General features: G+C 40.6%; 1 long non-coding RNA gene across 2 annotated transcripts; it reads right to left on the reverse strand.

Moving 5' to 3' along the window:
• Window positions 1–5,589: 5,589 nt before the first annotated feature.
• LOC124798551 lies at window positions 5,590–20,508 on the reverse strand. Of its 2 annotated transcripts, XR_007016952.1 has the most exons (3): window positions 19,308–20,508; window positions 17,615–18,540; window positions 5,590–6,705 (listed from the first exon to the last, which is right to left on the reverse strand). It is a non-coding gene; the product is annotated as an uncharacterized LOC124798551 (long non-coding RNA). The 2 variants fall into 2 exon arrangements; XR_007016951.1 differs by having other exon boundaries at window positions 17,615–20,508.
• Window positions 20,509–25,926: the final 5,418 nt, after the last annotated feature.

Below are 25,926 nucleotides of genomic sequence, written 5' to 3' on the forward strand. Positions count from 1 at the left end.
CTTGGGTGTTCCAGTGTTAAGGCAGATGAGGTTGAGTTGATTGATGTCAGCCAAGAGGGCACCTCTCTGACAGGTTGTGGGAGAGCCCCAAAGGGCATGGTACACATTAAAGTAGCCAAGCAGCAAAAATAGGTGAGGGGGTTTCCAACAAACTGGAGGAAGTCTGCCCTGGTGATACCGAATGGAGGGATGTTGACAGTACAAAGGGAAAAGGTGAAGTGAGGAAGGAAAATGTGGACTGGAAAAACTTGGAGCCTGGTATTCAGGGAGATGGTATGACTATGAATAGCATCCTAGATGAGCACCATGACTCCCCCATGAGAAGGAATGCTGTCCTCGGAGGAGGGTCAAAATGAACCGGAAAGAAATCCGAGAGGTCAAAGTGGTCATGAGGATGAAATTTTGTTTTCTGGAGGCAGAGAACAAGTGGACACTTCAACTCCAAGAGCAGCCATCATCCTTTCTTGGTGGATCTACGAATGCAAATGTTCCATTGGAGGAGAGTCATAATGAGGAAAGAGGAGAGAAAAAAATGAAGATTTGTCACCTCGGCAGCTGCTTCGAAGACTCTCTGCTACATGGTGCAAAGGCTGGAGGGTCCTCCTCCACAAGATCTACAGAAGCATTGGCATTGTCCCTTGGTTGGTCTGCAGAATCCAAGGCAGAAAAACGATTGACGGTGCTCACCGGTGAGACGGAGGTTGGCAGGGTGAGGGTATCATGTGGAAACACTGTTGAAGACAATCTCTGAGTCAGTGAAGAGGAAGACCATTTGCTTTTGTTTGATTTCTTGGAGCCTTTGTGGTTGGTAGATGACGATTCAGATGTTTGTTGGCTGGAAGGACATAAAAAGTGTTCGTGGAGTATTTCTTCAGTCCTTTCCAGCCTGCTGGTTGTGTAACAGGTGATTTTGCTGCGTGAGGCAAAAATTTGAAGGCTTGTTGCACAGGTGGAGGAAGAGGAGATGCTACTGTGACACTGGTTGATTTTATAGCCATTGTGCATGTCTGTGTGTCCATGTCCTCCATGAAGCGAGATTTAGTGATAAAAGTATTGTAAGTGCCAAATAGTAAAATGAAGGTTTCCAATTAGCCAACAACTTGTGAGCAACAGGATAAGGCACCTTTTCCTTCACCCAGATCCCCTGGATGGCCCGCTCATCCAGATAGACAAGACAATCTCGGGAGTAGGCTGCATCGTCGCCATCACAATTGATAAAGTGGGGAAGAGAAGGCAGACAATTGCCCTTGTGAGCAGCCCAACCACAGGTTACAACACATTTTGCGGGAGGTCGAGAGGACATTCGAGTGTGGTTGTAACGATGGCTCTGGTTGCAACGCATCCGTTCCGGAATGCACGGCCCGACCATAATAACTTCATAACCAGCTTTGATCTTGGATGGAAGCACTACTATATCCAACATGAGAAAGAGAGTGTGTGTGTGGGCACTAAGGATGCACCTTACCTCTTTCATCACCCAATGGACTGCAATGACAGCCTGATCAGAAAGGTATGCTAGGATTTCTGCCTCAGTCAGACCATGGAGCAGCCTAGTGGAACTAACATGAGAAGAATTCAGCTTTTAATGAGCCTCAACACATACAGGACAGCCGTGGAGGAGAGTACCTGAAAGCAGTTGTTGTGCCTGATAATCACTAGTGGCCTCCAAAAGCAAAGTGCCACTGCATAAATGAGAGCATGATTTCACAGGGCCTGCTATCAACACCTTTCTGAATAATAAATGGATTAAATGTAGCACAGGACTGACTGTCTTCAGTATGTGGAACAACAAGGAACCAAGATGCAGCTGGGAGGAGGGTCTTTGATTCATTAGCCTCATCCTGTTTACATTTAGTGCACATAGACTGAGATGAAGTTTGGCTCACTGTGAGAAAATCCCCCATGACTGCCACCATCTCCAGTGGTGCGCACCTTCCAAATGCCCCCCCCCCCCCCCCCTCCCGTCACCCCAAGCGGGGGCCTCACCCTGGCTTAGGTGATTTTCAGGTATTCGGAAGGTATGAACTGAGATGTGAACAGATGTACCAACTGGCAATTTGTCTGAGCTGTTACCTTGCCAATCACCCCTGGCCTGTACTAGAGGACATGTGCGAACCCTACCTGTCGACCTAGCCTCTGGGAAGTACATGTTAACCAGTCACCTGTTACGCCTCAGATGTGTAGGCCGACCAGAAGTGCACAGGGAGGAAAAAGAAAACGATGAACCTTAAATGGCAAAGCAAAGGATAGGAGCAAGAGGAATGAAGAAATAAATGAAAGAATGAATGAAAAAACAGTGGAGGAGGTGCTCTAATGTCAGGGTCCTGAAAGTGCAGAACACATTCCCATAAACATCCCAGACATGTTCCCCAAGGGAGAGGAAAAAGAAAGTAAGAGGACAGACATGCAGCACGGAAAGAAAAAGATGCTGCAAAACCTGGGGCCCCATCGTAGCAAGCACAAACACCCCAGAGAGTGCTTATGTGAAGCTCCAAGATATTTAGCGAGTTGGGGACCTCTGTTGGAAAAACAGATTAGAGGCCGTAGGAGGCGGAGTGTTGATTGAAGTTGACAAAAATATTGTCAACAATTGAGGTGTAAGTTGAGTGTGACAGTGAAATCATCCAGTCACATATAACAGGTCTAGGTGAAACAAAGTTAATTGTTGGATGTTTTTACCGGCCACCCGATTCTGCTGAGAAGTTCTAGAGTCATTCAAAGAAAGCGTATGGTCAATAGCACATGAATACCCAGATCACACACTACTAGTTGGAGGCGACTTTATCCTACAGAGTCTAGACTGGGATGTCTATGGATTCATTGTGGGGAGTACAGACAGACAGTCATGCGAAATACTTTTGAACATGTTTCCTGAAAACATGTCTTTAACAGCTAGCTCAGCAGCCCACATGCACTGGAAATATCTTAGACCTTGTAGCTACAAACAGGCCAGATTTAATCTACAATGTCAGTATAGAAACAGGGATAACTATCATGATGTTATAGCAAATATGATTTCAAAAGTTAATAAATCAGACAAGAGATCTAGGAGGGTGTTTCTGCTAAACTGTGTAGATAAGCAGTTACTAGCATCTCGCTCACAGTGAATTGGCATCACTTAGTTCCAGTAAGATGGATGTAGAGAAATTATGGGCAAAGTTTAAGCAGATTGTAAATCGTAGTCTGCAGAGTTGTGTGTCTAGTATGTGGATACAGGGTGGACAGTACCTACCACAGTTTAATAACGAAATTTGGAGGATCCCGAGGAAGCAGAGTCCATCGCAGTCTCAGTTTAAAAGGGAATGCACAAATGACTACAAGATAAGGTTAGCAGAGATTCGTGCATCTGTGGAAAGACCTATGCGTGAAGCATACAACAATTACAACCTTCATACCTTAGCAGGTAAGCTGTTGAAGTAGAGTGACTACAGAAAGATACAAGACAGCTTAGACAAAATTTCCAGTTGATGTGATGAATGGCACCTAGCCCTAAATGTGGAAAAAATGTAAGTTAATGCAGATGAGTAGGAAGAACAAACCTGTAACATTTGGATACAGTATTATTAGTATCCCATTTGACACAGTCAAGTCATTTAAATATCTCAGCGTAATGCTGCAAAGCGATATGAGATGGAACGAGCATGTTAGAACTGTGGTAGGGAAGGTAAACGGTCGACTTTGGTTTATTGGGAAAATTTTGGGAAAGAGAGGTACACCTTTAAAGGAGACCGCATACATGATGCTGGTGTAACCTATTCTTGAGTACTGCTCGAGTGTTTGGGATCCGTACCAGCTCGAATTAAAAGAAGACACTGAAGCAATTGAGAGGCAGGCTACTAGATTTGTTATTGGTAGGTTCAAACAACATGTAAGTGTTACGGAGATGCTTTGGGACCTCACATGGGAATCCCTGGAGGGAAGGTGAGGTTCTTTTCGAGAAACTCTGTTGAGAAAATTTAGAGAACTGGCATTGAAGCTGACTGCTAAACAATTCTACTGCCACCAAGATACATTGCATGTAAGGATCGCAAAGATAAGACAAGAGAAATTAAGGCTCATATGGAGGCAGTCATTTTTTCCTCGCACTATTTGCAAGTGGAACAGGAAAGGAAATGAGTAGTAGTGGTACAAGGTACCCTCTGCCACACACCGTATGGTAGCTTGTGGAGTTTTGATGTAGATGTACTTTGTCTTCAGCTGTCCCAAAACATTAGTTTAAAACCTATACCTAATCCTATTTCCTCAAATAACACATCAAAACACACCAGCAGCGTAATATGCAATCCGTACGTCTGTTCTGTCAGCTCCAGTAAGATCTTCATTACCCACATGTTATCTCAATACTATGTTCATGGCTTAATGAAAATCATTACAATCACATTACATATTCCCATTGTCACTCTACACTCCACAAAGCACAGATAAGTCCGACAACATACCATCACATGGGGTTGCCACTGGCCACATGTGAGACATCCTGATTCCAGCACCTCATCCTAACAATTTAATTGAAGAATCCAACACTAATCTGTGCAACTACCAACAGCTGGCCCTATGACATCTTCATCCACATAGCCTCCACCACCTTTACCTACATTATTATGATAAATCATAATGTCCACAGCTGCTGCCCTGCCAAACTTGGGTGATGCTTTCAAGTTGGGAGTGTTAACATAAGTCATCGAAATCTTGCAGGCTGTTAACAAATTGACATCAGCACCATCCAACACATCATACTTGCCTTGCCTAACCCAACCTCCTTGGGTGCATCACTGTACCTATCCTCAAACCAATTTGAAGTGATAGCCAGCCTCCCAACAATCCCCTGCATCATATCCAACATACTCAACCCCTCCCATCCAACCCCTCGTACAATTCATGCAATACATCTCCCACACCACTTGGATGGACTGCTGAGATTCGTCCAAGCCTACTTTGAATGCTACCCAACTAGCTTTCACAATACCTCGCTACATCCACCCTTCAGGATAACTGTCTCAATCCACATTTACCCACACTCCCCTCCAGCATTACAGTCCTTTTACGTCAATCCTGTTGGCTCCACCTATCCTCCTTCCACACCATTAGACACCTCATATAGTGATGCGTCTGCTCACACGATTACTAAAATTTTGGTATTTAGTAAAAATTGAAATTAATTACTGGAAAGAAAACTTAGAATTAACTGGAGCCACTGTTGATGGTGGATACATTTTTGTTAATGACCAAACTGACTTCCAGAAAAATGTTGTAAAATTTAGAGAAGATTACGTCTTTTAATACCACCATCAGTTTTGTGGGGCGGGTATCTGTTATTTACAAGTGAAATGGAATTGTAGCTTGGAGACTGGCCAGAACATTTAAGGTTCCACAATTGTATTCAAGTTCGCAAAATGCTTCATGATGATCAGCAGTTAATCTCAGGGACGCTGTAGCAAGTTGCAAATGAATAAATGGCTTAATACTAGTTGTATTCGGCCATTGCGTTTCCATGCCACAATCCATTAAGCTCATATTGGCCGCTGACTGTAACAATAAAACATTTCATGCATCCATTAGGAGGATTGTTAAAATGAGAACTCGTGGGACTTAACTAATATACATTAATTTAATAATAAATGGTTATAAAGCTAATACATGACACTTGCATACGATTTGTCTACACAAAAGAAAGGTTAGTTACCGATAAGCAAGGAATGCAGCTATAGTGTGTCCTATCAGTGCAGCGGCTAACAGAGAAGTGAGAAAGAGATCCAAGCAGGAATGCTCTTCGCTTACTTTTTAAAACAAAAAAAAAAAAAAACAATTATAATTGATTGCAGTCAGCCACAGGCCAACTGCCACTATATCTTTGAAATGTTATTTATGAAATTATGTACATTAATTTTGTGGAATGTAATTGTAAGTTATTTAGGCATGAAGTTATTTATAGCAAAAAAATTAGATTAGTGCACATTTTTGTGCTTTCTGGCATTTTTGCTATGTTACATTTAAGTAAAAATGAGTCTGTCCATGTAATGTTTAATTCCCCCACAAAGGCTTGTAGCTATTTCATTTATAAATTGCCTTCAGTGTTTATATTCCTTTCAGTACAGTTAAAAATGAAATATTTTTCGATGTGCAATTGTTCATTTAAAATTGTTTGTACACAAACTGTTGTTTCAATACATTCCCATGAATGTCAATTAAAATTTCATTTACATATGCACATAAATAAGTAAATGAAACAGTAAATTAGTTATACAAATCGGAATGTAGTCAATCAGATTACATTGGATTTATGGTAGAATGACTAAGGTTTTACATGAACTGGTATATTTCACAGCTTTTGTTGTTTGTTTAGATTTCAATGGTTTTCATTTTCAACAACGTTATGTACACTTCTTGTCCTCATTAGATGTCTTGAAGATTGTTGGTTGTATATGTAGAGCTGGAGAATTTCGATGATATGCATTTGTATTATGCTATGTAGACTCATTGTTCCATTGGTACATGAAATTATAAAGGTTTGCTGTTGTGTTTTGCCACTCCGCAACCCCAGATGTGGGCATGTTCTTAAGATGAGGGAAGTGCCCCCATCCACTTCTGATGGAATGTTTACATCTGTATCTGGCTTAGCTGTCAGCTTACTGTGACATCTGACCCACATGGCAGCATTGGCGAGGAACGAGCAGCTGAAGTGTCGCCAACTCATTCACCAGTGTCCTAGAATGTTTGTTGAAAAGATAAAAATAGCAGTTTCAGTTGTTTGATAGTTGCTGCAAAACACTAAGCTGCACACACTGTAATCACTGACTGATGGTTTCTCTGTGCAAAGTGCACTCGAAGTAAGGTTATGGATTGCTATTTAGAAGTTTACACAAACTTGAGTTCTGGAAAGTTGGTCAGGCAAGGTTTCATGGCTAGTTAAGCCACATAGCAGGAACCAAAGTATATCTGTTCACTGCTATCAGAGTTTTCTGTTTACAGTCCATACATAGCACTAATCTAATATTTATAATGCATACACGTGTGTCTTGTTAAGTATTCATTTAGTCACTGATGCACGGTAACAGTTTTAAATGTAAAACACGCACTCAACACCACATGCTAACATTAGTCTCTGAAGCACTCCACAGTGTTGTCGGCAGCAGAATTGACCGGTGAACAGTTATGGAAGCAATATATTCACATACATATGAGTGTGTTATGAACTGTGTCCCTGTTGTGTAGCATCCAGTCAATACCAGGATACTGTGTTTACTATTTGATCATGTCTCTCTTCATGTCACATATTGGTAAGATGAGTGCTCCGCTGTTTCGACTAGCCTCATGCTTGTTTCACTTCAGAAGAGATTCTCAGAGACACTAAATGTGACGATTTGCTACCGAACTCCAAAGGTGCATTTTTCATGAGTATTTAGTCCATACAATTTAGTCTTTTCCTTGCATTACTTCGTGTCATGAAATACAAGTATTGCAAACTGTAAAATTGTATCAGTTTGTTTGCCCTGGTTTTAACATATTCATGTTCTCCTCTGTACGATGCTATGGTCAGATACGTTTCCTTGGCCCACTGTCTTATACATTTAACCCTTTGACTGCTGGAGGCGCACGATCTGCTTGGCACGCTGAGGCACTGTGGCCTGCACTGTCATCCGTATACCTGCGCTAATGTGCCTGACCCTCGAGCTGCCGCTTGGGGCGGAGCACCCCTCGCTGCCCCAGCCGCACTGTGCTGAATATTTCTGCAGTGACTGCGACTCCACGCAAAATATTGTGTCCTCTCACAGCTGATACAGAATACTCGCAAATGGTCTCACTACGTAGTTCCCCTGCAGGTGAATTACTACAGAATCAAACTGTCTGGTAAAACTATTTTCCGTCACCAAGAATGATATCTTGCTTGTAGTTTCCTTGCACTATTTTTGTAGATTATGCCGAAAGCGACGTGATTTGTTAGCTTTACATCAGTAGTTTATTGTTCTTTCTTGGATACCCGTTTATAATGTCTGCATTTATTTATGCGTTCCTAACCGTACTAACTCAAGAACGAATAAAATAAGCCATAGATTATAGATTACTGTACGTTATTTTTGTTGTTCAGAACATCATATTATGTCGTTTATAGGAGAAAGCGACATATAGATCATCTTTCATATCGCACTACAACATCGGAATTTACTGTGAGCAACGGTAAGAACAATTTCACTTCACGTCGTGAAATTCGCATTCTGGTGTGATAAGAAATTTCACATGGCCTACTGTTTGTATCGCTGAATAGCCCGAATATTTGTTGCGCTTTGTAATTATCAGATTATGCGTAATTTTGTTTCTTTGTTGAATACTTACATGCAACAATCAAAACTATTGTACAAATTTCGTCAGATTTTCCAACATTTGAAAGATGTGAAATCTCTTAATTTTCTGTATAAGCGAATTTAATGTGCTAACAAAAAGACAGTCATGAACTGTAAATTTAGGCATTACTTTTACACTTTGTGAATATGTTTCCCATCCTTCTTTTTGATCCGGGCTTTGGACCGGCACTGGCGAAGTTAAAAACATTTTTATTTTGTTTTTTCCCTTTTTATAATTTTTTTCTTTTTTTTCAAATAGCATTATTGTATTCGTTCTATGCTGCAATTAATAATTCTGTCTTGTGTGGTATTTTTCAAAACAGGGCATGACACACAATGGAACCTTGCAAGTTTTACATTCGTACCTGCTTTCTCGACGCACTTTTGTTTCCAGCAAACAATGCATCTATGCATTAGCGCATTTTTCTTGGATTGCTCACTTGTTGTAATGTCTGGAAAATGCCTTCCCACAAATCTTAGAGGATTATGATCAGAACACCTTCCTCTGCCAGCGTTTCTGCGCTCTAACGCATACGTTTCTGTAAGTTCTGTTACCAGTGACAGATGAAACTCTGCTATCGTCATTTTACGACCTGTTAGTGATCTATGTAGGACATGAGAATTTAAAACACACAGATCTAGAACGTGAAAAAAGAACTTTTTATACCACTTCATTGTCTTCCGAATACATCCGACAGAGCTAAGCAGCATATCAGAATGGTCAACTGCTCCCATATTCAAGTTATAATCTACAATGCTTTGTGGTTTCTTAATTTTTTCTCCAGTATTTCTGTCAATCTTTCCTGTGTCAACCATTTCTGTGGTGTTACAGGTGGTCAACATCCACACTTCCCTTTTGTCACACCATTTTATAGCAAGCATTGTATCAGTACACAAAAATTGAATATCTCCACGTTCCAGTTTCTTCTGAAGTTTCGGCATGATGTATCTGTTCTGACGGATAGTACCACATGCGTCTGTCCCATGACTGTGAAGCCAGGCAAACAAGTCTGGTCTTGAGTACCAGTTATCGACATAGAGGATATGTCCATGTTCTAAATAGGGCTTCATAAGTGTAGCCACTATATCACCACTTTTCCCCAAATTGTGGAACTCAGTTTCTGTTGATGCCCCTGTACAAACAATGAAATCCAAGACACAGACAGTCTTACAATCACATAACACAAATGTTTTTATACCGAATCTACTCCGTTTCGATGGAACGAATTGTCTGAAAGATAAGCGTCCTTTAAATAATAACAAACTTCCATCAATGCAGAGTTTCTGTTGTGGATTAAATGCACAATGGAAAGCTGTACAAACTTTATTGACAATGTTCCTAATTTTGAATAATCTGTCTCCTCCAGTACTGGCAAAGTTGTCACTGAAATGTAACATTCTCATAAGTAACAAAAAGCGGTCTCTTGACACGAGTTCACTAAAATTTGGTGTATTTAGAACATCTCTGGTCCAGTATTCGCAAATTTTCAGTTTTTTCACGCCAGGCATCAGAAGACAAACAGCTATGAAACAATACATTTCTTCATATCCAGTATCTTTCCACTTTGAGATTCGAGAATGCACTGATTCGGGAGTGTTCTCCTTGGTGAATAAATAAAACTGATTCGTTTCGTCAGCTATATATTTCATCAGTTCTTGTGTAAAGAATAACATGAAAACTGACAGAATACTTGACTCATTCCCTATTTGACACACGTGTCCCGTCAGCGTATCATCAAATACGTGATTAATTGGCTGAAAGTCATTTTCTTTCCAGTCAAATATATCACTAAGATGTGCTTGCTTCATAGGCGTTTCACTATCACTTTCTGATTGTTCAGATTCAGAACAACTAACATCTCTTGTTGAAACATGAGACTGCTTTGACACCCCTGCTGACGTGGATGGTTTATGAATAGAGCTTTCGGACTCTGTGGAAGAGCTATCACTTTTGTCATAGTCAAGTAGTTCACCCTCACTGTCGCTCCTCGTAAGAACCTCCATGATTTCTTCCTCAGTGCAACCACATCATCATGCCCTTTTCCTTGTAAAATACAGGACACGAAAAACACTGATGTAAGTTCCGATGAACAGTGAACTGTAGTGCGAAGCCTAGGCTCACAACAGACAAGCTAGCGGCCAGAACTGCGAAAGGCTACCGAGACATGGGACAAGAAGTCCACTCTCTGAGTTATCTCGTCATCGGCACTCAGGTATCAGCGCGCCTATACTCGTCATCAGCGCTCAGGGGCCGGCAAGCGGGTGCGACTTAACTCGTCAACAGTGCTCAGGTGAAAACCGGCAGCTGCGACTATACTCATCATGCTGCATGCCGCTCCCAGGGTGCTAATGACGAGTAAACTCGTCAAAAGCAGTCAAATGGTTAAGTAGTTTTAGAGGACCCAGATTTGTGTAGCACCCCCTGTTATGTGACACAAGGCTCCTAACTTTACTACAAGGAAATTTCCTCTATTTACAAGACGAAAATTTAAGTGACAAACTGTCAGCAAAACGTGAAAGACTCAAACGGTCATGGCATGGCAAAGAATCAAATCCTAATTGCAATTTCATCCTTCATGTGAATAAGGCGTGGCTCATCTCTACTTAGATACCATGACACATGTGAGAAAAATGCAATAAATATACAAACAAAAATACACACACATACTTTTTTTTAATCCACATTTCACAGATGTCTTTGGTTTTGTTTTGTGCACAGCACCTAGGTTTTGTACATTGAAAGAATTTCAGTGTTTGAAATGTACTTTTTTCCGTTAACTCCAGGTTTGTTTAAAATTCTTTCATCTGATAAGAATAAAAAACTTACATCTAAGTTAATGTTCACGACATGAATAAATTCCTTCATTACGACACTTCATATTAAAGATTTTCACTTTTCTGCTGATGACACACACTTCGTCAACATGGCATAGACAAACAACCTTTTACACATTACAAATAATAGTATCTTGTCAATTTATAACAACACAAAATAGTACAAGAAAAAAAGAACCCACACACACTATATATACATGACAAAATCATTATAGAAGAACAGGTTATTGGCAAGTTTTTCAAACTGTGTAGACATATATCTTCACCAGATAAATCTTTTCAGACTGCAGTGGTGGTACAATCCTTGAATCTTATTTGTATTTGGACATGCCAGCAAATATGATCCTTCAGAGGTACTAAGAGTACAACAATTTTGTTTAGGTTTAGAGTGTCAAGTAACAAGATGCGTGCCTCCACCTGCTTTATTTATTGCTAACAATGAACAAGTGACATTGATGTTTCTATAATATTCCTTGCAAGCATCTTTTCTGTTTCCTATTTAACTGCCTCCCTTTTTGACCATGGAATGGAATAAGTTTGATGTGAAAATGTGTCCTGTGGAACAACATTCATCTTGTAAACATATCCTTTTATGAATCCACATTTACAAAAGATAATAGCAGACAGCAGAAAGCTGAGCTTTCTGATTTGTTAAGGTATTCTGATTTCATGCCTTAGTGTCGATCTTGTTTGAATCATGTAAATTATCACCGTCTTTATTATATATGAGCTTTCTATGTTCATTGTCAACAAGATGATTGCCTGCCCATGACACCTTGCTGCCTACAATCTTTAATTTAAGATTCTGGCAAAATTTGCTGTGGCATGTCTTAGTGCGCAACTAATTCAAAATAAACTTTTCTTACCTCCAACATTTATTCGGTATGTTCCACTCTGGAGGTCAACCTTTCCATCCTACTTCCTAGACGTAGACAAGAGCTTAACGATGAAAAACGTATATTCTATAGCTCTGTTTTCAAATAATACTTCCATCTATGCCTGCTTTTTAATCCTTTGCAGCCGTGCACCAATGGCTCCCAAGACATCACAATTCTGCACAGGCAAAGTTGGAACCTTTCTGGTCTCACAAGTCTCATTAAAAAAAATTTAAAGCGAGTACATTTAATTTTGCCCCCCTATCTATAATGATGGTGGTTGGTATTCCACCTAGTACAGTGTTTACTGCTGCCTGAACATGCTCTTCATTACATTCTGTACTCGACATTGGATCTTTATATAACTCATCCTTTATGCCAGTTCCTTCATTATAACAAATCACATTCATAGTAACGTTATTCATTTTGCCCCCATTCCATTCAGTGTCCAATAGGACTGCTTTTAGTTTGACGTCCGAGTTTGTTGTTGAGGTTGCTTATCCGTAACCTAAGCTGTTTGTATTGGTTGGTTATTACATCTTGCTTGATGCTGCTGGTCTTGCCAACCGGCAGGCGGCTGTGAAAAATTTACCGATGAGGGGCCCCCGAAAATTAAGCTGCAACTGACTCCCGTTTTGATTTTGGTTTTGCCCACAGTATCCTTGGTTTCGCAAGTGTCTGTTATTCTGATACCCAGGGTGATATCTGTGGTTACTGTTTCTTATTTCTACGCACAAATTCGGAACCTTTCTGGTTCCATGCATGCCCACTGTCATTCCTGTGCTCACCAACATGCATGCCACTGTTGCCGTATCCAACGTGATTGCTACCACTGTTTTAGTTCGCGCTATGTTGCGGGCCATCACAACAATTGCCGTTCATTATTTTCAAGTCTTCTTGATTTAAATCAAGCGAGTCCACCACAGACGAAAAATTTTCCAAACGGTTGCAGGGAGCGTGTATTACCTTTTCTTGAATATTGATAGGCAATTTGTCTTTAAAAATTCCTATAGCGTCTCTGTCTGATACGGGATTGTCCCAATACCGTGTCTTTCCAATGTACTTTTTAAAATAATTCCGAAGACTTTCTTGCTTGGCATTGTAAGCCTATGGGTTGAATATTTCATGTCTTAAACAAATATTGGTGATCATATATTCATGCATGTCTAAGAATGCTTGTTCAAATGTCAAACAGGATTCTGCTGTTGCCACAGCCCATACCACGGATTCACCCTGTGTGTACGAGGCAGCAATCTGAATTTTCTGACATTCGTTTCACGTCTTTAGCAATATGCCCATTAAAACTGTGTATAAATATCACTGGATGTGGAAACCTTTTTTCTTGATAAACACCTGAAATTGCCTATGCTTGAGATGGCTTTCTTCCAAGAGCACCGCTGCTAATGTTGGTGCTGCACCTGCGGTATCTTAACTGCATTCTGCAATTGTACCATAAGGTCCTATTTAATTTTGTACTTGCGGACTGTTCATCAGCACACTCCAATGTTTGCAGCATATGCATGGACCTCTTTATTGTGTCATGCGGCGTACTAACAACTCTTTCGACCTGTTGTTTGGGGTTGGTTACTTGAGTGCGCCATTGGGGAAAATCTGTTAAAATTTTACACATTTTGTAAAGTTCAGTGCGAATAGTTTCGCACTGCAGTACCTGGCTTGGACACAACTTCTGCACTTATGGCTTGCACCCCAGCATGTTTTTCTTGTTTGACCTTTTTCGTTATTTTGGTATCTCTTTTGGAAACCCATTCATGAAATTTCTCCCTGAACAGTTAGCTCATGTCACATTCTGATGCAGCCCTAAAGACAACTTATTTACCTCATTAGTGAGGTTCAAGACTAGTTTCAGTTTCAGATTGTTTGTGTTTCATTTTTATGACTCCATCTGACAATTTATTTACGATACCGGTTATCTCGTGCCACATCTTAGTCAAATTTGAAATTTCTGTTTTAGCTTTGTCCAATATCGTAGTGATCTGTGTATATAATCTTCCATTACAGCATCGAACTTTGTGTATCCAGTCTTATGCACTGACGATTCGCGAGTGCGATGACCTTTGGCATGAAAAGGAAAATGAAAATTGGCTTTTGGAATATATGAACCTTGAGGGAGAGTAGCAAGCTGAAACAAGTGGCCAGGGAAATCCTGAAATTGAGAAGTGAGGTGGCCAGAGTTTGGTGTTATGCAGACATTAGATGGAATTGTGTTTTTATACTCAGGATGTGGAGAGGAAGAGGAACACTGGGATGGAGTTGGGCTATTGTTGACCAAGGCAGCAAAGAAGAGCATTCTAGAATGGAGACCTGTGTCCAGTAGGATCACGACTGCCAGATTTAAAACGAAGGTCCGAAACATGACGCTCATCCATTGCTATGCCCCCAAAGAGACATAAGGGATTGAAAAGGAGGAGGAGTTCTACTACCTAGTGTGAGAGACTGTAATGAAAGTGATCAAGAAAGATATCCTCATTGTTATGGGAGACATAAATACCAAAGTGGGAGAAACCAATGATGGGGGGGGGGGGGGGGGGGGGGGGGTACATGGCTTGGTTGAAATGAACGATAATGGGGAAAGATTTAGTGACTTCTGTGCAAGCCATGACCTTGTAATAGGAGGGACATTGTTTCCTCATTGGAGATGTCATAAGGTAACATGGATATACCCAGATCATATTACAGAAAATCAAATTGAACACATTGCAGAATCCAGGAAGTTCAGGAGCAGCCTGAAAGACATGCGGAATAGTAGGAGAGCAGACGCAAGCAGCGATCACCATCTTGTTACTGCCAGTTTCCGAATAGGTTGGATGTCCAAACATATCTAGAGGAAGATCACCCGTGGAAAGGAGGCCAAGAGAAGAGTAAACCAGAGCAGGACCAGGCAACAAAAGGACGCACAAGCTGATTATAGAGCAGCAGATAAGGAAGTGAAAAGGAGTGTGAGAAGAGACCGTAGAAGATGGATAGATGAACAGGCTGAAAGAGCAGAACAGGCAACGTGGAGGGGGGGGGGGGGGGGGGGGGATGTGAAAGAACTATATACCACGAAGATGCTCTCAAAGAAAAGTTTCCAGAGGAACCGACCAGCAAGGAATAAGAAAGGGGAGATACTAACTACACATGAAGAACAGTCATGAAAGTGGAAGGAACACTTTAACAAAGTTCTAAATAGAGACCTTGGCAGTGAGATAGAAGAACAAGAACAAATGAATAGAATGATCCTAGTCCCAACATTGGTGTAAATGCACCCACAAATGTTGAAGCAGATCAAGAATGGGAAAGCACCAGGACCAGATAATATAACATCCGAGATGGGGACACCACTGTCGAATTATTGTACAACCTCTTAGAGAAGATATGGAGAGAGGAGAAACTTCCAAAGATTGGAAATGAGGTATTATGGTGAAAATACCCAAGAAAGGAGATGTTACTAACTGCAACAACTGTTGGGACATTACCCCATTGGCAGTACCGAGCAGGGTACTTTTGGGATCATTTTAAACTGCATTAAGGATTCTGTGGAAGCACAACTGAGGGGGGGGGGGGGGGGGGGAGAGAGAGAGAGAGAGAGAGAGAGAGAGAGAGAGAGAGAGAGAGAGAGAGCAGGCGGGTTTTAGGAAACATTAACGCTGTGTGGATCTTATCAATACTCTCAGAATTATCTGAAACAAAGTGCAGTGTTGCAACACACCCTCCATCTTACCTTCATTGACTTTGAAAAGGCTTTCGACTCTATTCCACATGACTCTTAGATTGACAGACTTGCAAAATATAGCATTCCAATGAAGACTGTCGTCATCATCATCAAGGAAATGTATGTAGACTATGAATGCCAAGTACTAAATAATGGAAAACTAACAGACCCTTTCCAAATTAATTCGAGAGTACGACAAGGGTGTATTCTTTAGCCAACACTATTTCTTTTGGTGTTGGACCATGTGATGAAGAGAGTGATGGGGGGACGGAAGAGATTTGGGCAATGGGGGATGCGAGACAGGCTCGAAGACCTAGATTTCACAAACAACATATGCTCAATGGCACAATGATATCAAAACATCGAAGAGAAATTGACCAGGTTACAGAGAGAGGCAGAAGTTGCAGACATCAAGATAAAAGTTCACAAAATCAAAGAAATGCGGATAAATTCGACCATCATGACTAGGCTGGCCATTAATGGAGAGGATGTAGAACAGGTCCAATTCTTTCTTTATCTCTGAAGTATAGTCACAACTACAGAAGATACTGAGGACGATCAGCAAAGCAAATGGTGTGTTTGTACGACTGTACCCTGTTTGTTCTTCTTTGAGATGTGCCTATTTCTCCAAACTCCAGCTTGTCAATCGCAAAGTAAAGGCTGTTCTGTTGTATGGTTGCGAAACAAGTCAAGTGTCAAGTCACCTGGCTCGGACACAACTTCTGCGCTTACGGCTTGTACTGCAACATGTTTTCCTTATTTGAGCTTTTTCGTTATTTCGGTATATTTTTTGAAAACACATTCTTTAAATGTGTTACCATGTTTTTCTCCCTAAGCAGTTAGGTCATGTCACATTCTTTAGAGGCAACTTATTTACCTCATTAGTGAGGTTTGAGTCTAGTTTCAATTTCAGATTGCTTGCATTTCATTTTTGCGTCTTCATCTGATAATTTATTCACAATATCGGTAATCTCGCAGTATGTCTTAGTCAAATTTGAGATTCCTGTTTTAACTTCATACAATGTCTTAGTGATCTGTGTACATAATCTTCCACTATGGCGTCGAACTTTGTGTATCCAATCTTATGCACTGATGATTCACGATTGCAATATTTTGTTGTTTTGAATTTTCAGATTGTTGTTTGAATTTACTTTCAAAGCTTTCAGATGATGAAGAATCAGAAAGCATTGAAAATAAATTCAATCAAGTTTATTTTCGATTATGTCCAATTGTTCTTTGACAACTTGCGGAAATTCTCAGTAATTCGTGCAGTCAAATCATATAATGGCACAACTGACTGTGCTAGCGGCATAACAGTTCACAAATTTGCGATTGTACATCCACTCCTTCAAACAAGACATTTACATTTTCTGCTCCAGATTCTGATACTTCTGTATCAGAATCTGCCATCTGTTTCAGTCGGCTCGACTGCATTGTTGCTATCGACTGGAATTTAGTTTTGTCTTTGCTGATTTGCATCCATGCTCTCAGGCTTTCCAATTTTTATTATAATCTCACAATAAACCACAGAAGTTAAAATTATTTGCACAAATCCAAATAATTATACACTTTTAAAAATAACAAAGAAATACATAAACAATGCAGAAAAATTATTTACAATTATGAAAGACAAGATGAATGCCAAATTACAGAGAGAGCAGGATGGCTAACTGTCCATCTTCCCAAAACGCTATTTTGGCTACTTCTGATACAGCAATGCTTTATAAGAAAATTGTTATACAAAAACGATCACGAAAACAAATCTTTTCAGATCTTGTATTTAATGAGCCACCCATAAAATAAGCGAAGTTACCGAAATGCAAAGGCCGGCTAGCAATATTGGTGTTCCTTACCTTTTTACAGCACAGCATGTGAGGACTGGGATAATTCTCTGGTTTCTCCGATATCTGCTGGTTAACATACAACTTCCACCCGTACACAGTATCTCCAGATTTGTGGATTAATACGTCTTCCCACAGATTAGAGACATGAAAAAGAGAACAAACATGTAATTCATGTATAATGATTTTTCCATGCCACTTGTTGGATACCAAAATGATGCAGCTGCTCATGCAAGATTACTAAACTTTGGTTTGAGTAGAAACTGAAAGCAATCACTGGAAAGAGAACTTTAAAAATTAACTGGAGCAGACAACCATTGTGGATGATGGATGCATTTTTGTTAGTGACCAAGCTGACTTCTAGAAAAATGTTGTAAAATTTAGAGAAGATTGTATCTTTTAATACCACCATCAGTTTTGCAGGGCCAGTATCTGTTAGTCTCAAAGCTAAGATTCCATTTTGCCCATAAATGTGGCCATTTAAAGGTTCCCTGCGTGCATTCAAGTTTGCAAGACGCTTTGTGATGATCAGCATTTAATCTCAAGGATGCTGTGGCAAGTTGCAAATGAATAAATGACAGAACACTAATTGTATTTGGCATTGTGTTTCCATGCCACAATCCATTTAGCTTGTATTGGTTGTTGGCTGTAACAATGAAACATTTCACGTATCTTAAATCTATTAGGAGAACTTATAAATGATTGTAAAGGCTCATGAGTTCTCATTTTAAAATTAAATTAATGTAAATTAGTTAAGCTAATGCATGATGTAACCAGAACAGCAGAGAAATGAAGAGTTTGAGATGTGGTGTTACAGAAGAATGTTGAAAATTAGGTGGACTGATACGGTAAGAAGCAAAGAGACACTCTGTAGAAACGGGGAGGAAAGGATTGTATGGAAAACACTGACAAGGAGAAGGTGCAGTATGATTCGACATCTGTTAAGACATCAGGGAATAACCTCTGGGGTACAAGAGTGAATTGCAAAGGGCAAAACTTGTAGAGGAAGACAGACGGCAGAATACATCCAGCAAATAATTGATTAAAGTTGCAACTGGTACTCTGAGACAAAAAGGTTGGCACAGGAGAGGAATTCACAGCCAGCTGCTTCATATCAGTCAGAAGACCAATGGCTCAAAAAATTTCTTATTGTAGAAGTCCTCCACAATAGTCCTACTCATTAAATCCAGTGAACATTGCTATGCATCCTGATCCAACAGACCTGTTAGCCTGACTTCAGTAAAATGCTTCAACCCGTCCTAATGCACAGTATCAAGAAACACTTTGAATACCACCTACGCCTTCACAACATCCAGTGTGGCTACTGTCACAAGTACCCCATAAGTTACCAGCTTCTCAGACTTATCTCACTACTTTTCCTGCAAGGAACAAAAGCTCTTGTGCTTATATTTCTTCCCCCAGAAAATGAAAAGCCTTTGATGAAATTTGGCATAGAAGCCCCATGTTTAAACCAAAAATCTATGCTGTCCCTCCCAATTATATCTGCCGTATAGCTCCTTTTCTGACATACCATCCTCCTTTTGTCACTGTAAATCTTACCCAGCAGCATATCTTCATCTGTCTACAGGAATGCTTCAAGAATTAGTTTTTAACTTCTCTACCATCTCTGCAAAGCTGAAATGCACCAGCCAGTTGCCCTGTTAGCTACACGATGCCAACAACATCTATCTTCTTTATCCCCAACCAGCCTTCCTAACATTCCCTCCGGATCTACATTAATAACCTCACCTCTTAGTGTAGTCTCTGCTACCTCAAAATCAACTATGTTAAAAAGCCACGCAATTATTGTAATAAATACAACCAGTCATTTCCCTCCCCCTGGCGTCCACAATATCACAGAAACATGCCTCTGTGGTGGCACTTGATTCAGAGGTAAGTTGGTTCAAATCTAAGTGGTGGCTCGTATTTCCTCAGCAATGAGAGGGGGGATGGAAGTATAATGTTTCTAATGACCAGACCTTGCATCAGCATCATAGATTAAATTACCTCTCCTCAGTGTCTCATGGCATGTGGGCTTGTGACACTGTTGCAGGTGACATGAGTGGTATCATCAGTAATCGCCTGCAGCTAATTGGCAATCCACTGCCACAGGGATGCTGTATGTCTAAGCGTTATCATCATCGGGCACCAATGAGAAAGAAGCCGTAAGCCATTCCTCGCGTAGTTACAAGGCACCATGTGGGACAAGTGTTTCCTGTTCTGCTGGTGTCTGGTATGAGTTCTTTTGGAGTCCGGTCCGAGTTCTGTTCTGTCTACAAGGGTACTACAGTTCCGTCAAGTGCAGACAAGCAAAGAAGTTCCACTTCTGCCTTCAGAGTGTCATTGTAACGTCACTCACTCAAGCCTAGTCTGGGCTTGCATGTACAGAGTGTTGAGGACAAACAAAAGATAAATATTTATCACAGCTGCAGTAAACATTCAGTACAGGCTTGTACTGTAATGCAGCTCATTGTTTTCAGCCACTCTTGTGTATCAGAACCTCAATTAATACCAAAACATGCTCTCACAGTTACAGCTACAAGGAACTAAAGATAAGTGTACTGCTTTTCAATCAATAAGGCATTCTGTTCATTGATTTTTTTCATTTTTCTTCTTGAATATGTATTCAAAGCAGAACACATGTCTGTCAGATGTGGATGTTAACTCTTAAGTCTGGTGGTACAATTTGTGTACCACCTTATGTTTCACCGAGGTTGTACGGTGGTACATTATTTGTACCACCAATTTGGATGCGTAGAACAGCGCATTCTTGTGGTAGATTACTTGAACTACAGGGTCCGGCATAAAAAACTCCCCAATTACAAAGTAACGTGCAGCGGACAGTAGAAGGAGCAGAGTGGTGGGGGGCGCGTCGTTAAGTAGCTGCCTACGTGCCGTTTTCAGTGTACGCCATGGCGTGGTCTGGTGAACATCGTGCCTTCGTAGTGGAAGATTTTATTCAAAATGGCGAATCGCCTATTAATACTCAACGTGCTTTTCGCGTTCGCTTTGCGCTCGGACGACGGGACCCTGTTCCCGATAAGAAAACAATTTATTCTTGGGTTGCTAACTTTCGTGAGGCAGGTTCCGCATTAAAAAGGAAACCACCTGGACGACCACGGACTGCAACAGGCCCCGGAAATGTTGATGCAGTTAGAGCTTCAGTTCAACAATCTCCTCGACGATCCGCTAAAAAGCATGCGGCAGCATTACGGATATCTGATCGAAGTGTGAGAAGAATCTTGCATCGAGATCTTAAAATGCATCCTTACAAAATTGTAACTACGCAGGAACTGAGTGAACGAGACTGTGGTGTCCATGTAAGTTTGTGCCAAGACCTTCTTCGGAACATTCGTCCCAACGATATTGTGATTTTTTCTGATGAAGCACACTTTCACCTTGCCGGAACAGTGAACAGCCAAAATTGCAGGTACTGGTGTGAACACAATCCCCAAGAACTTCATCAACGACCACTTCATAGCCCTAAAGTAACAGTATGGTGTGCTGTTTACAATTCCGGAGTGATCGGTCCTTACTTTTTCGAAGAAAATGACAGGAATTTAACCGTCAACAGTGAACGCTATTGTGCCATGCTCCGCGACTTTCTCCAACCGCAACTAAGGGAGCTTTTTGGTGAAATAGAGAACGTGTGGTTCCAGCAAGATGGTGCTACTGCCCACACAGCGCGGCAGTCACTGGCATTGGTGAAGGAAATGTTTCCTGGACATGTGATCTCGTTGCGTGGAGACATTGGCTGGCCCCCCACGATCGCCGGACTTAACGCCCTGTGATTTCTTTCTTTGGGGTTATTTAAAAGCAAAAGTTTATGAACAACGTCCACAATCTTTATGAGCCCTGAAAGAAGCAATTACACAAGAGGTTGAAGCTATTCCACCTGAAATGACTCAAAGAGTAATGAATAACTTCAGGGAAAGACTCAAACAGTGTGTCGACAGTGCAGGAAGCCATTTAAGGGATGTTTTATTTAAAAAGTAAGACCATAAGAGTATTTTCTAAAATGGCATAATATGTACTTTTATTTAGTATAAATAAAATTGTTCTACCTTATTTATTTTTGTTTTTATTAGCTTTCCTTAAAGGGGAGGTTTTTCTGCCGGACCTTGTACTAGCAGGGCATGTTCTTTGTAGTTCTTAGATGTATGCACCAGAAGGCAGTTGTTATTGGGTTCTTGTAGCAGAACCAGTACTTCATATTTCTACGTCAGGTGCGCTCAAGTACACTGTGGAGACATGGTTTGTGCAACATTGTTATTTATTACCTGCTAATGGAAGTTTCCAACAAAATTTCTATTGGAATATGTAAGTACATTTGTTTATTGTAGTTTTTTGTGTTGTTCAGACTATTTCTATGAGAAATTATTAAAAATGTAGCTAATTATTCATTGGTTCAAAATATGTACCACAACAGTCAGTCTACTTCAAACATAGGTCAATCTTACTCTTTACTTTTCAGTAATAATGAGGGGTCAGAGAAAGCTGACTGAGTCTGAAATTTTGAAAGCCGTTTAAGAGAATATTCCATCTGACATATCATTTGATAGTGGGGACAGTGATGACACGAATGACAATTCTTATTGTCTGGGACCAACTGCATCCGAAACTATTCTGTTTGATTCTGATACATCAAGTGATTCTGAGGATGAGTGCCCAGCTACCGTTTCAGTGATTAGGTCAGCAGAAACTGAGCTAAGTCAAACCATCACAGTGCATCAGACTCCAACTGAGATTGCTGATCATCAGTCGAAGACTGAACATAAGTGGAGCAAAACTGAACGCCCTGCTGATGCCCCTGCATTTACTTCCCAGTGTGGTCCCAGTGTTTTATTGTGGAGTTAGGCACACCATCACCATATCAGTTATTTGGAGTTCTGCTTAGGGAAAAGGAAGACATGCTTCCAAGACTATCATGCATCTTGACGCATGGCGATACAAAAAATCAACCACCTCCCTTGTATCCAACAATGATTATAAAAATTGAATTTTTGTGTACAATGGTAATAATTATATTCATTCTATCATAAATATGTTGCTTGTATGAATTTTTGACAATAAAAGTAAGTCGTGTACTTCTAGAGCTGTTTTTTGGTCAAATTAGTTGCACATGAAAGAGTTAAGCTATTAACGCATCCATTACAGTCACCTACACTCAAAGTAGATACATTCAAGCCACAATTCTCACACAACGCAAGGATAGTGCCCAATGAGGACTCTCACTTTTTCTCATATCTTGGACTAATCAGGCACCTCCAGCCTACAGCAGATTCATATTAAGAAAACTGGTGAAATATCCACATATTGCCAGTTTCCTTTCAACCATCATCTATACTTGGAAAAACCCACTGAACAATGTGATGCTGTCGTAAGACAGTGGTTCAAAACCTGATTTTCGAATCAAAATTTAGTTTCTCCATGATGCCACTAAACAGCTTAAGGTGAATGATACGATGGTCCCTTTGGAGGGACACAGCTGTCCTGCTTCCCCATACTGCACAATTCTAGCTTATGTTCTATGTCTAATCACTCTGTCACCAACAGGACGTTAACCTCTAATCATCTTTCTTCTTTCATTTTTCCAAAAGCCCTAACTGTCCAAGCCTCACTTCTACTAGTGTAGCTTAGATCTCTGCACTCACAAAATTTTACCATTCCTTACTGTCTTAGAGGACACCATGCACTCTGCATCATCTTACCCCTCTCACAAGCAAACTCCACCAGCTGATTAGATTACCCTCTCGTCTGAAGTTCCTTGAAGTTTCTCACAAATTCTATACATCCCACAAAACTTGGAGATGAAAACCAAATTTTTCTGCCCAATCCTCTGCATATCTGGGCTCCAGCTGCACCTATGTCAGCAAGTCACACCTTCCTTCCACCTGCCTTCCCTTCGTATGCTATTTTAGCAAAACTTCAGCTGGCTGATTATTCCTGTCCCAGAACAGCATGCTGCTGCCACTTGTCTGTCCACCCAGCTATAATACTGGCATCTAAATCTCTTCAATATATAGATGCTCCCACTTCCAGCCTTCTGACCACCACAATCCCTCCCTCGCACCTCCATCTTCCCACATCAATTTATCAATCATACTTCCTAGCCCACTCCCACACTTTGTAATACATACATCGTTTCTGGCCTACACCTGCATCATGTTATATTACCTTCATAGCAGTTATCGGGACCTGATTCTCACTGATTTACAAAAAGCACTAGCTTTATCTTCATCATAGTGCCATAATCAATATCAACGTTTGTGTGTTGTTTTTAGAGACGCTATGCCTTTCAATTTATTTGAAACCTATAATTTTATTCCTTCAATCTGTAAAAACTACAAGGTATTTTAATGTCAAGAGCAGCAACATGTCTGCAACTTCATGTGGTGGGAGTGAAATGAATAATAAAAAAATTAGCTCTCTACGTCAAAGTCGTGCTTTTGGCCTTTCACAGAATCTGCCCGTGTATAAGAATCTTTTGGAACCTATTTGTCTACACTTGCACTCATCACACCAATGAACTATGCACAGATGATGATGTATAGCGTATCAGTATCATTTTCTTTGATTTGCATTCCGAACGAGAATGATGCTCAAGAAAAACAACTATCACGACTTCTAGAATGTAGCAGGTGAAGCTGAAGCTTGGTTTCGTCACTACGGTGCTTTGTTACCCATGGTCCTACAGCAGGCTGTGGTCACTGGCCATTTTTCTACATTTGGACTAACTTACTCAGTTAATTGTTGTGGGATGCAGTTACTTATTGGTTCTCCAAACCATGCTGCAGTTCAGACATTTTCGAGTTTGACAAATCAGTGTCTGAGATGAAAGAAGTGATAAGTGACAGAAGAAATCCCAGGAGCAATCCCTGAAGCATAAATCTCTGGAATTGTAATCCCACAATAATTCACTCAGCAGCCACACCAATTGCATGTATTGTTGCATTGCTCATGTTACACAAGGTGTATGTGAGATCACATTTCTGTGTGTATTTTTGAATTTATGCTAACAGAATATTGAGAGTAAATCATTCATTGTGGTAAAGGTATTTCCCACATCATCAGCTACTGTAGTTTGTTGTGCTTTTCCTCAACATTCTCACACTAACAAAACAAACTTGTCACAAATCTGTTGCATCACTGCTCTTAACTCTGCATGATGGGGTCACTTGGTTGAGGGACAAAACTGAAATGTCAGAAAGACAAGAATTCAGCCAGCATCCTCTTTCTTTGTACAGCACCTCTAGAAGTCCCCATACACTAAGGTCAAGACAATATGGTCTATATCAAAGTGCTTAGATATAAAAGCTACATATCCAGCATTGGTATATGGACGATCACTCCTTACACAGAGATTTGTGCATCTCAATGTTGATATGTTACGGATTATCCTTTTAAAAATACTGCTTTGAAAGGCTTCCTCGACACTTACGTTCACTTTTCCATTAATCTTGTCACATTGAGCCACATGGGATTTAATTATTCCTCAACTGATTTGCTGGTGTGGTAAGATGCAAAATTTATCATTGTCATTTCCAAGGGCTGTTGGCACGGTACTGCTGGGAATTCGTGATCGCCATTTTAATGTGGCTTCAAATGTTGCGGAACCACACTCAATCCAAGGTCACATTGTTCATTAAGAAACTTGCGTACCTGAATAGCAAAACGTGCTCAAGCTCCATCCTACTGTAACACCACACGATCCGTGGCTGCATTGTCATCAAGCTGAGGTTTGAACACATCTGTAGTACAGTCAAATGAAAGTTCCCCTTCGGTGTGCTTGAAAAAAAAAAGTAGTCCAAACAGGTATTGTGAGCACACCCTAACCCATATAACATGAGATGGGTCCATTTCCAACTCTTTCAGATAACGGATGTTTTCCTTGACCAGAAAACAATATTTCTTCTGTTCAAACTGCGATGAATTGCACATTTATTAGAAAACAACACTCTTGAGAGAGACACAGCAGAAATAGGCACGACAAAGTATGGTAGTCTACAACTCACAGCTCCACATCATTGTCAGATAATTCAATAACAAACATCAGCCTACATCCTTTTGTATGGTGCAGAGGTCACCCCCACGTACCTGTGACCAGCTACCTGGCCTACACGCAGAGGGCAAATGTCAATCTCTGTCTACTGACCTGGATGACAGTCAACTCGTTCAGCCTTTGTCAGGACACCCCATTTAGTATTATACAGTCCGTGCATGACGCTCGCTGTTATTTTGATAGTCCTGATGACCAATCGTGTTTAGAATCCAATGCTACAGATTCCATCTGTTCTATTTCTAGAGCTGTTCTTTTGCTGAAG

This window comes from Schistocerca piceifrons, chromosome 5 (genome assembly GCF_021461385.2).
Source record: "Schistocerca piceifrons isolate TAMUIC-IGC-003096 chromosome 5, iqSchPice1.1, whole genome shotgun sequence".
In the NCBI taxonomy this organism is placed as follows: domain Eukaryota; kingdom Metazoa; phylum Arthropoda; class Insecta; order Orthoptera; family Acrididae; genus Schistocerca; species Schistocerca piceifrons.